This window comes from Zophobas morio, unplaced genomic scaffold (assembly GCF_036711695.1).
Source record: "Zophobas morio isolate AGI-343-1 ecotype UQ-CSIRO unplaced genomic scaffold, CSIRO_AGI_Zmor_V1 ptg000830l, whole genome shotgun sequence".
NCBI classification, from domain to species: Eukaryota; Metazoa; Arthropoda; class Insecta; order Coleoptera; family Tenebrionidae; genus Zophobas; species Zophobas morio.
Genome location: NW_026972932.1, coordinates 1 through 13,727, shown reverse-complemented (window position 1 = coordinate 13,727; position 13,727 = coordinate 1).

The window sequence follows — 13,727 nt, the reverse complement described above, 5'->3', positions numbered from 1 at the left end:
TTGTGGGACTTAATGGGTAACCCGGCTTGGCATTTAGACGCTCTAACGTTTAACCAGTTTAGACGCTGGCAGTTCTTGGATATCGTAACTTACTTCCGTCGTTAAGGGTGTAGTTCTTAAAAAACCAGACCCCTCAGGCACCGCCCCAAATATCGCAGGTAAAGTCATTACTGTGTCCATCACGGCGGCTACAGTCATTTCCCGTCTCCCCTTTTCCATGTCTCCATTAAATGCATGGTCAATCTCTAACCCCAGAGTTTATGCCAACAAAGCTATGTTAAGAATAATACCTATAGGGCCTGCTATCATGAAGGGTATGGCAAGTATCATATTAACGAGCTGAAGTTCCTCCAATATAAATTGCTTAAATAGTTCACCGTCATCCGTAATTATTATGTCAGCATCATTGAACCCGCGATTTAGTTTGCAACACATGCTCATCAAACAAGTCGCACGTTATTTTAGTGCCATAGCTTACAGGGAGCGATTCGTCGCCCTCCGCTATCTTCAGCAAAATTGCATCTGTCCCTCTATTAAGAACCCCGTTTAGACGGTCGCGTTCAGAAAAATGAAGGCTAAAACCATCCGCTTATTTAAATCTGTTGATTGGTTAAAAACCCAGTTCCGCTTTAGGCGAGCGTCCTCTCAATTGTGAAAACGCTGAGGGCTATCTGGCATATAAATTATCTCATCCTCTAAAGTAAAAACGAAAATATCCGTGGCTAGTAAATTATTTATCTTCAGTGACGCAAGTCAATCGAAGGCGTTTGAGTCTTATAAAGTTGTCCATAGTGATATTTTCGTTCAAAAAAATTCATTATCCACTTCATTTGTTGCAAAAGCGCCGGCAACTCCATTTAGTAGCTAAGTGCAGTCGTCTTTACTAAGAAAACCTCTATTAAAAGCCCAAATGGCGGAACGAATAAACTCGGCCATAGACGAAGCGCGCAAGTTATCACGATGTGCACTTCAAAAGGCGGTTAACTTATTTTTCACATGTCGGTAAAAATTTAACTGCCAAACTATTACCTTCAACATGAAGGGAAGTAGGTTATCTAGTTTTTGAATATTATCATAACTCTCACACCCCGGTTCGAAACGATAAACGCCATAATCCATATCTGGCCAGTAAGAAAAAGTCGGGGAGTTGGAAAATGCTAGACCCGTCAACATCGTTGACCATTTCGGCTGATAGTCAAGTTTTTTCATCCCCAAAATAGTCAAGATAAACTTGATCTGGATTTAACTCCCCTCCAGTTTTTTCTTTAATACTTACCTGCATAAGCTAACGGGTCATTTGAGTTAATTCCGGAAAAACTGACATAACGCTGTTTCTTTAATGCAAAAATAATGCTAAGTTAATGCAGTTTGCATCTCTCCTTTTTGCAGCCTCAACATCCGGCTAATTGTTATCAAACTGCGTTCTAACCGGCACAGCCGAGTTCATCTCTTTAAGAATTATATTGGTATATTCAACTATAGACCCTCTTGAGAATCCGCCCTACATATCGCATAGCCCCGTCGCGCTTTAACAACTTCACGCAGGTACAATCGTTCAACTGAAGAAGGAACCAGACAAGGATCACTTTGATAGTACGTTTTGTTCAATATTGCTCCCATATCTACATATAAATCAATAAGTCTTACACCTTCAACAACTCGCCCACCTGTAGCAGGCGTTTGAGATGAATCAAGCAACAGAATACCTAAACGATTATCAATATCTTTTAGCCAATCATCGTATGCGTAGTTAAATAAGCGGAGAAAAGTAAGGCTTCTTTTATAGGCCTCGGACACATTTTTACGTAAACCATCAGTACATTTATCTTTTTTTTTTCTTTCGTGATCATCTCCCTCTAAACGTTTCGCCTTTATATGCCCCTCTTCAAGTGAATACCGATAATTGGATCTAATAAGATAATGAACTTAACTGTCTTCCTTACAGACATAACGATTAGCCTCATCTATAGCCCGCATGTCCTGATTCACTAAAAGAAGATCGGATGGTAGAAATTGCAATTCCCAATCAGGAAACCGCCTTCTTAAATCTAGGTAATAGCTTTTTCGCTCTAACCGAACTTGCTCAGCTTGAGGTGCTTTACAAGGAGCTATAACTCTATAAGTCTTTCTAACTGACCCGTTAAAAAGCTTGCTTACCCTCCAAAAAAAAGGTATCCACTCCATTGTTAAATGGCAAACGCCTTTTAGCTGTATCTTTCAAGGGAATCCAAAGGTAGTCTTAACCAAAATAAAGATTACTAACGTGCTTGGTTATTGCGTGTGAATCCCCTATAGATCCCCAAATTGGCAAAAGCGGTCCTGCACTTCGAATTATAGTTTTATAATAAAAAAAACTGGCTCTCCTCCGGGGTTTTATAATTAATATCTTTTTGTATTTCGTAAAAATTTAGAGTATACTTTAATATTCCTGGTAACCACTCAAAAATGTCTCCTTCCAAAACAGGATATTTTTTTTCTTAGCAGAAGGAAGCGGTCCCTCTGTCACCGAACTATGACCCTCTAGTAACTTTAGTTTCTTGGTCATAATCCTCAAAGTGGTATGCAAATATAAATCTCCGTTCTTGACTTTTAGCTATTTCCAGCAGCCAGTTCGTTAATTGTAAACGTTATTAAAAACCTAAAAAACTTTCCAATCTTCTAAATTTTGGTAATTATTAGCAAAAGGGTGAAAAGCTTGGCGAGTCATAGAGGGGATGTAAAGTATTATTTTCCCGTTTTGAAGTTTAATACGGAGAATGTTGTGAGACGTATGTAGATACTCTAAGTAGGTGACTTCTATTCCAGAAGAGGGTTCATACTTTTTAAGGTCTTTCAAAGTAGAACGTCTATCCTTATTTTTATTAAGCGATGGTGCAATACCACTGAGCAAACGCTCAAAATCCGCCTGTGATAAATGACCTTTATCCCTGGCCTCCAGGGTGGCAGAAAGAAACTTGGCTTTCACTAAAGTACACCAATTTTCCTTGTGTTTACTCCAAAAGGCTCCCAATTGGTTATTAATTTTAGATTTAAAATCAACTTTTTGTATAATTTCTCTTAAATCAGTTGGGAGTAGTTTTTGTCCAAAGTTGGAACTGTTGAAATAATGAGTAGCATAGCGGGTATTAATATTATATTTAACGTCCTTCAAAAGTAAGTGAAACTGAATTAAGACGGCATTGGATAAAGTTACCGACCACTTAGCAAAATTCGCCTCATGATAATTAATAAACCGTTTGGATTCTTTGATCCTATAGGCGGTGGGCTATAAATATAATATAACTTATCGGTATCCACCTCGTCCTTAATATTTAATTTTATTTGTTCTTGGAGGGCGACACGTGCCGTCGATAACAAGCCCGGTAAACCCATAAATAATTTATATCGTATTTCTAAGATATTTGTATAGCTTTTTTTCATAATTAGTTCCATTAACAAAGTCTGTAGGAAGCTGCAATTTTCTCATAGAAAAAGTGTGTACTATTATTAATGAGAGAAGGACAGCTAGTATGACTCTAGGAGACATCGTTCCTAGGGGTAAATATACAAAGTATTTTGTTTACTTTCTTTAAATTAATATCCAACTAAGCTAGTAAAAAAATATCGAATAATTAAGCAATAATTTTAATAAAATTTTTACTTAGGGAAGGTGCTTTAACCTGCAGGCTATGGGAGCTATATAAAACTTAAAAATGCTTTGATACAACATTAGAAATTATGTATTCTTAAATTGGCTTAAAAACATTAAGTATATAGAACAATGAAGACATTTATGTTAAGCAACCATGAAAAACACAGAATTAAGAAAACAGAGGAGAAAAGCCGTAGTTAAAACAAAATCAACTTATAAACAGTGCTTTAACTTGCAGGCTCTGGTAGCTATATAAAATTTTAAAATGGTTTAATACAATAATAGTAAATTACGTGTTCTAAAATTGACTTAATAACATTAAGTATATATATCAATGAAGACATTTATGTTAAGCAACATTAAAAAACGCAGAATTAAGAAAACAGAGAAAAGCAATAGCTAACACAGTATCTAATATATAAAAAAATATTACAAACAAGATATCAATATTAGAAGTTTCTAAACCCTTGTAGAGAAAATATTGGATACATTTATTTATAATAATAAAAATAATAAGAAAAGTAATTTAAAAAAAACTAAGGTCAATCTACTAGACAAAACGTGCACAAGTGGAAGCCCCCTATAAGCAAGCTTTATAGTTCAACTTATTAGGAATTTGTGCTTAGCAAGGGCCCAGTTCCAAAAATGTATATAGAGTCATTAAACTCAGCTCCATTATCCGAGTGTATACCTTCAACTTCTTCGTATCCATAGCCAAATTTTTTTCCTAAAAAATTAAATATATATGAAGGGTACCTTTAGAGTATATTGGCAAAGACCAAACGAATTTTTTGCTTTTGCAAACAATCGTTCATCCATAAACTTCCCCCTGCCCCCTAAAGATTTTAGCCAAGTCCCGTGAAGGTCCAATTCAAATGTATTCCGAGACTTAAAGATGCATAGGATAGGTTTTTTGTTCTTCTCCCAGGTTTTTAAATAAGTTCATTTTGGCGCATACATCACAGTTGTAGGTCCTCAATGGTAACATTAAGGTTATAGTTCTTGAAAAATCCTTTTAGTTTTTCGACTTTAATATGACCTAAAATATCATGCCATTCGTGTATTGATCTCATAATATGATATTCTCAGTTATATAATAACAACCATTAATGTCTCTATTAGCCGTTATAACAGGTATCATACCTTTGTCTTGTCTTGGGGAGGTTGACCTTTTGTTAAAAACGCTTTCTCCTTCAGAGTTAGAAACTACATTCCCGTTCCATGCTAAGCCAACACTAACCAAATTTTCCGAAACTTTTGATACTTTCAGTTTTTCCACCTAAGTAGTGACAGGCACCATGGGCTTTCAGTGGCCCATTTATTCCTTATACGCTCTCAGATGATTGGAAGTAGGGTTTAATATACTTTTTATTGCTGAAAAGGTGGTAGGTGGCACTAGAGTCGAGCTTGATCCGAGCACTAGACATCCAGAGTTCAGATTTGGTGTACATCCCCCTTTCTTGGTAAGGATATGATGCGATTCCACATTATAAGCACTTTCAAACTCTTGTTTTTTCCTTTTTAAACAGTTCTTAAGGTTATGACCATTTCTTTTATAATTGCTCCAGAACTTTTCATTGTTATATTTTATAACACTGAAGCTACTAGGATTGGGCTTACCACAGTGCTTACATGAATCAGTCTTTTAATTTGGTTTTTGTGAAGAAAAATTTGTTTAGACTTTATGGAAAGCTTATTCATCTTTAGTGATATCTCTGGGGTATTAGCTTGGGATTTTTTCATCGTCACCTCCCATTAGGCTGTCACTCATACAACCTCTGTTTAATATAACATTCTCTTTATAATTAGTCCACGCTTTATCAAAAGGAAGGGCACTAAAAAATCTTGTAAAATTTCATTCTCTTCTTTATCTTTGCCTCGAGGTCTTGGTGCTCTGTCTGCGTGCACACCAAATTAATTCAATCTATTAAGGATCTAACATCTTCATTGTTGCCTTTTCTGATATTGGTCAATTCTTCTTGTAATGAAAAAAGCATTTCTTCTGTTATAACATTAAACTTTTGGTACAAGGCAATCATCCACAAGTATACGGGTTCAACTTAGCTACAATAACGTGATTTCAGCGTACTTCCCTTAGTGTCTCCATTAAAGTGGGGCCAGTGGTCGAGGTAAATTACTCGTCATGTAGAAACAAGTTTTCTTCTAGGTATTACACTTCATATCAGTGATGACCTCATTAGCGCCAATGTTCATCAGGTAAGCTTCAATGTAAATACCCAGTCGAGCCAATGAGCCTCAACTTCTAAAGGTATGTGTGAAATAGAAACTAGGGTCTCTGTCGAGAGCTTTACTGTTAACCTTCTAAAATATATACTTGCTCTACAAGCATATATTTTAACAGTTGGAACGGAATTAGGTTAATCTAGTAAGAACACGTTAGGAAAAAGGAACTTGGTCTTCTTACTCAGAACCTTTTGAGCTTTGAAAAATTTTTAAGTAATGAAAATTTAACCTTAGCCTAACAAAAATTATATAAAATGGAGGAAGGACTACTTTTTTATCACCTTAAAATTGTCACTTAACTTTCATGTTTTAGTTATCAGTTATAATTTCCTCGTTACAGTATAAAAAGGCCTTGTTTCATAAATAAGCGATCATTCGGGTACTTGCACCACCTACCGCCTCTTCGAGAAGTTAATATAGCGGCTGAGAGTGATGAAGACAAATCTACACTTTTCGCTAATCTCTTAGCTACCCAAAACGTGCCAGTTGACTACTTAATTGCCAAATGTTGTACACACCCTCAGCTGAGCTTACCCCTTCCCGATATCCACGAACCATTTGAGCTAGTTAATGTTTGCGAGGTTCAAGCGATTGTCGAAACGCTACCCAGACGAAAAGCGCCAGGCTCCGATGGCATCACTAATGTGATACTGAAGAAATTGCCATTAAGAGAGGTGCATTATCTGTACCTTTTAGTAAAATCTGCGAGGGTTGTTGGGGCCTTCCTGAATTGATGGAAAACGGGGACAGTTGTGACGCTGCCAAAGACACTTAAACCGGAATCAGCAACTAATAAGTACCGATCCATCAGTCTCCTATCAGCGGTTGGTAACGTGGGTATCTCATCAGAGGGTCGCAGGAGGAGTCTGAAATCTGACTTAATAAACCTCGGGTTGGAAACAACCACTCTGACGCTCGGGACACCCTGCTAGTTTCAGTTTGAATTTCGACAAGGAAACTCAACGATAGCAGCTCCTCCACTTAACCGTATGGACCACTCGCGCTTCTAACTTTATGAAGGCAACAGGCGCTGTCTTCCTTCACCTTGAAAAATCATTTGATCAAGTTTTGCATGAAGACCTGCTGCACAAACTGCGCTCGTAATTCCTTCCTCAGGGCCTTACAACGCGTTGAAGTCATGTCTAAAGGGCCGCGTTTTCAGAGAGAATGGGAGATACACAGCCACCGCTGCATTCTCTAACAGCAGGGACCCTCTGGGATCCCTTCTTTCACCCCTTTTATTTGCAATTTTTATGAGAGACGTGCACAAACAAATCGCCCCCTACGCCGATGATACGACCATTCACTCTTCGTCGAAGTCTCCGACCTTGCTATACAAGCATCAACAGCTCTATCTTGACGCCCTTGCTAACTGGGGCCGTAATTGGAAAGTTTCTATAAATGCGAAGAAGATTAAAGCGCTTTAATTACTAAGAAACGTGTCCCCTTGTTGGCGCCCTTAACCTTGGATGGCGTGAAGATCCATGGTGTCCTCAAGCGAAATACTTGGGAGTCATCATTGACAACAAACTTCCCTGTCAGCCACACGTGGACAATCTAGTGGCGAGGGTTAAGGCAGCAACTAAGGCGCCTTACCTTTTCCTATGCGGCAAGGGCAAGCTTTTTCTGCAAAGCGAACGGCAGTATCTGCCTTGTATCTTGTCAATAATGACATACGCTCTGCTACCTGGGCCTACGACTCCAATAGCGTCCGCATTTCAAGTGCAACAAAACAAAATGCTGCGCGTGATGAAAAAACGCACTGTGGTTTGTTCAAAGTGAAGCTCTTCACCGGGCGCTTCAGCTGGGCGTTTAGACGTCTTCTTCCAAAGTAATGCCAATGCCCTTTGCAAGAGGTTAGACAGGCACACTAATCGCCTGCTGGTGAGTGAACTTGCCTACGAGCTATGGGGCGGGGGACGTTAACACCGCCCACGCGACTCGCTTAAACGCCAGGTTCTTTTTGTTAATGTCAAGAAAATAATGGCATCTACTCGATTGAAAGCTACTTTGTAAAATAGGTCTGCGATCATTACTAATTAAGAGCTCGAGTATTCGAAGTTTTTTGATTCGATCGAGCACCGGGAATTGTCAATTTACCAATAAGTAAGCGGTATTACGATTAGAAGTTTATAACCTTTTTTGGAAAGTTTACGTCGGTAACAATAGTTGGTTTAGTTGTTCAATAGCCCAGTTTATATAATAATTTTGTGACAGGGCCTTTAGTAAGGTTTTACTCCCATAGAAAGTGCCAAATTAGCAAAAGTCAATGTGTAACGTGAGCGCCAAGGGCGAAGGAAAACAATTTTTAGATGTTTTTCGTGCACTTTAACGTATTGAGAAATTGATTTTTCTATTAATTACTTAACTTTTTTTTTAATAGTAATTCAAATTTTTATTAACTTTTAATTGGGAAGATATAAACTTTTTAAGTTTTATACAGTTTTGAAAAAAAATCTTAATTTTTTTAATTTTTTAAATTATTGTAGTAATTCTTTACTTGAAATTATTCTTTTTTTTAAGAATTTCTGATAATATAAAAATTTAATTTTGATAACAAACTTTTAAAACTTTTAATTTTTTATCTAAATTTTATACTTGGAATTATTTTTTAAGATTTTTTAAAAAATAAAAGAAATTAATTTTTTTTTTAAACTGATTATTTTTTAAAAAAATTATTTAATTTTTATTTCATCATTAATTATAAGGTTATAAACTTTTAAGTTTTAATTTAATTTTAAAAAATTTTCTTTAAATTTAAATATTAAATATATTTTAAGAATTTTACTTTTTGTATCAAACTTTTTTATAATTTTAAAAGATAAAATTTGTTAAGTTTTTATAAAAAAAATAACTGTTTTTTTATAATATTAAAAAGGTAAGCAAATTGTTCGCAAATTGTTAACTATTATTGAAAAATAAAGCGAAATTCCTAATTTTTTTATAAGCAAAAAGTTAGGAATTTATTTTTCTTCAACTAAATATAATTAATTTCATAAATTATAAAAGAAAATAACAAAAGGTTGGCATTATCTTAAATAACTATAAAAAGAGCTAAATATTTTTCTTTTACATTTTTATAATTAAAAATATACAAAATTAAAATTTTTTTTAAGATAATATGAAATAATAAATTTTTTTAATTCATGCAAAAAATTGATTAAATTTTTACTATTTAAAATTTAATATTAAGCAAAAAGTTAGTAATTACTTATTTTAAATTAATTTAAAAGTTTCATTTTTTTATAAAATCTTATTTATGTTGTTCTAAAACTCACACTCTTCTCGCATAGTGTCTAACTATAGCGCCCAAAAGGTAGCGAAGAACAACAAAAATTTACTAAAGGACTTATTGTGCTGCTCGAAGGAAATACAATCGAACACACAATTAATCGTCTATTACACCAAAAACCAACCTTCCCACAGACTTTAACGCAGAAAAAACCTTTTAAGGGTCCTTTACGCAGAACTCTTTACACTCTACAATTGAGGCACCTGCTAAGGTTCATTACGAACGTTCGGAAACATTCTTAACATACATTAAAAAAAAGTACTTTTTATTTTTCCCATTAGGGGGTGCTCTTTGGTATCAATTATAAGGTTAAATATCATTTATAACAAAAGAAAATAAATATCGTTTAAATATATACACAACCCCTTTTTAAGTCTTCTTAACAGTTGCAGGATTTTCTTAATCTATTTGACTTTAATAGTTCTTTTAATTCTCTATAAATGCTGTGCTTACGTATGCATTGATCTTAACTCCAAACAAAACTCACTAAAAAATACTAGAGAAGGAATTATAAACTTATTTATCTCCTTAAAAGTACCCAGCTCAATTACAGATATTTTTTACTTTTTCTACTTTAGATTTCCCATACAAATTAATCTTCAAATTGCTGGCAATACCATAACACAACTTAATTAATTAAGTGCATTTCTTGGTCTAAAGTAAATCTCCTGTTTCGTATGCAATACGCGATCTAAAAGTGGAATTAATACGCTAACCCATCCTGTAGCGGGTATTATTATTAGATTTTAAATAAAATTTTTTTAAAAAAATTAGAAGCTGTTCTCTTATAACCGCAGTTCTTTCTATCTCTCTATTAATTAACTATACAAAGAACTCTTTGAATTCTTTTCCTTAAAATTAACAGATATTAAGATCCTTTTTTGGTTGGGCCAAAGATATATCATTGTTTCTTGTACCGTTTAAAAAATAGTTAAACTATTTTTTTTTTTTCACGTAAAATTGGACGAAGTGCTGGGCAATACTAATTTTTAAAAAGGTGCCCAACATGTTAAGGAATATCTCCTACACTATTGCTTTTTAAATGCAGGTTAATTATTCTGAGTTACTATTAAAAAAACCGGCAATTAATAAGAATAAAGAAGAAATTAATTACGACTAATTTATTGCAACATACTATCGATATAGTAAGCTAACTAATGATATGGTAATATTTTTTGATGTAAGGTAGAAAGCAGAAAAACTAATTGCTGGAGACAGTTTATTTCAAGAAATGATAACATTGGGTGGGGCCAGCTATTATCGAAAAAGTTTATTTAAGTACGAGAATATTGAAACGTCACTGAGTTCATCTCATAAAACATGGGATGAATTTCAATGCTAATGGAGAAAATTTAGAAAAACCTGGAAATAGATGTGTTAGTGAATTTTTAATAAACCCCATATCACAAAGACGAAAGATAAGGAAATAAACACAATTTTAAGTGATAAATTCGATTATTTATAGTTAGACAGAGTGTCAACCTCCCTGGATGAATGGGTAAAATGAAACAAACTCAAGATCTAAATCCTTTTGAAATACTTAATGGTGATAAGCAGGTAGAATATCAGATATTACTTGAGGGTCCAAACAAAAACTTAATGTCAAAAAAAGTCTAATATTATTGCCGCGTGTAAAATTTAAAAGAATATCAGTTTAAGAAAGCATGCCTTTGGCTCGCCATTAAGTAAAATCAATCTTCTCTAAGATATAGTTGAAAAGGAGGGTTTTATCCACGATTATATAACCCTCGTGGGTACGTTGCATATACATGCCTTGCAAAGTAACAGTTTTTTAAAAGCTAATATCTTAAATACATGTAAAACAATCTGATGATTTGAGTATTGTAAGACCTAAGGTTTAAAAAATAGCTTTAAAATGTTAATAAATATAAAATGTTAAATACAGGTTGGAATAAATATTATTTGTTTATAATCTATGCAAAAAATGCTTTTTAAAAATGTTAAATTCTTACAAGCCACTCATAACTGTTTTTACTTTAGTATTTGTAACATTGTTTTAAGTTAATTTTAAATTGTTAGAAAAAGCTTCATTAAACTTTAAAACATTCATTTCATAATAAAAAAGGTACTATGTCGTCTCACTTCCCATAAAGATGAGATTAAACAGTCATAAAGCAAATAAGTAAATCTTTTACAAAAAGTGGAAAAACATTTTAGAAATCAGCGTTGCCTTGTAGTATTATTAAAATTACTAAATCCCAAACATGTTAAAAATTCTTAGAGTACCTTTATTAAACTTATTTATAGAAGTCTACTATTAGAATAATCAAAATTTTAAACAAACCATTAAATGTATCAATTCAACCAAAATACCTTAAACTGAACTTTAATTTTGTTTCGAAGTAGAAGCAGGTTATACGGAGATAGTGCGCCGCTTAGTATACTCACGTGGTTATCGGAAACTACTTTCAGTCGAGCCTTAGTAATCTATATTTTTTCAACTTTATCTAGTTTTACTTCAAACAATTGTATTTAAAAAGTCAAAGTAAACTAGCATTAAGTAAATAATTACCTATGTAAAATTTCACTACTCTCAAACAGGAAAAATCATTTATAAGTAAATTAGATATAATAATTAAAATAGTAATAATATATAAAACATACACCAGCCCATGGCAGTATAACTATTTAAAGGTTTCTGACATTATTTGGATAATATTAAGTAGGGGTTTTTTTTGAAGAGGGAAAAAAAAGTTAAAAAACATTAAAAAATTTATTATTTACTGTACATGGTTTTCGTTTATGTAAGTTTATTCTTTAGTTAGAGTGACTTAAGAAAGTTTAACTTCCTTTCTTTATTTTATTCCTTTTTTTTATTATTATTATTAACAAAATATATTATAAAGTTTTGTTGAGTAAACTTAAATAGACCTAATTTTAATGGCGCATAACTCCTTTGTTAAAGGAGTTATCAACTTTTGTTCTTTATACTTAAAGTTAACTAAATTACTTGAACTTGGTAATTAAGAGCTTGTTTATAGTATCCTATTAAAAAGGTGGACACCATTGTTAGTTTAGAGGCACGCGGTTTTTTATTTGGCCTACTCCTGCACTTAAGTTGGACTGCGCTTCTTTCCTGCCCGGTTCAAATTTTATTTGCTATAATAGCGGGGCTAAGCCATTACTAAATTTTTACCGTTTTACTGCATCTTTCCTTGTTCCTGCAGAAGAGACGGTAAGTTACATGACTAAACTGTAAGCGTAGAGTACAAGAAGGAGTATGGTAGCGACAAACTTGAAATCAACGCTGGAATCATCAGCCTGGGGATAACGTTGTGACCAAAGATGACGTTCTCGCTATTGGCGGGGATTATGAAGGTTTTTACGACCTCATGCTATCCTCCTTTCTCTTATAGGGTTATCCTAGACTAATATTCTTTTTATTATAAGGCTGCTGAAGACCTGAATAAAAGCTGGAGTAAAATGTTACGAAATACTCGATGCTTATCGAAATCACCGAGTTAAAGGGAAAAAAAATATCGACGTGCCTTTTGAAGAATAATGGAATATATATACAATACTTTTAATCCCACGTCCTTATTTTCCGTATTGATTAGCACTTATGAAAATATATTTTTAGCGCATCAAGCGCTCTTTTTTGAATTTTTTCGCTAAAAAAAAATTTCTTTTTAATTTTTTGAAATAACTTAGTTGTTTTGATTATAAAAATTACAAAATACATATATAAGCTTGCAAAATAATGAACGTAATTTTTCACTATATGTTCAAAGTCTAGCGAAGACGAGTTTACACGTTTAAGGTAACGCAAAGGGACTTTTGTAAATGTAAATAACCTCAAAGGGGACTACAAATTAAATTAACAATTAACAATTTTTCATCGGAAGAGACAAACATATTTAAAGTTCCTTATTTAAAAGAATAGAAAAGGTTTGAGCTTGAGAAGTTTAACTGATTACAGGAGAATTCATTCTGCTTTTGCAGTGTGACATTTCCTTATGGGGCAAACACACCAAGCAACACCCTAACTTGTAGTTCAAAATGTTAAGACTCGACCCCTTGTTAAACCATTTCCTACCCCATAAGAGGGCTTACACTTTCCAGCAAGCTGGAAAAATCCAAGATGTGTTAACTTCCCACTAAACACTATACGTAGCTCGGGTAGCAAAAGTTAATTAAAATTAATGTGAAGGGGGGGTGGTGGTTCAAGTTAACCTACAATACGTTAAAGCTTTCATATAAATTGCCTTTTTCCTCACTTGTTCGTTTAAAATTGCGAGTAAATGATGTAATTTTAAAGCTGGTAATAAGCACATCGCTAAAGCAACTGAAGAATTATTATTATCCAATAACATTTGCCGGTTTTCTCTTTACCCAGTGTATACTACGTAATCCACCACCTATCTTACTACCGTTGTTAATAGTCGACTTTAGTTATAAATTACGCCCTTTTTCCTTTACTTCGCACCTTAAATTTAAAATAGATATTTCGATGTCAGCTTACCACTCCAGTAACATTTGTAGGATGTTCAAGGAGCAATATGTTGTCCAATACTTAAACAATGTTTACTATCGTCCTTA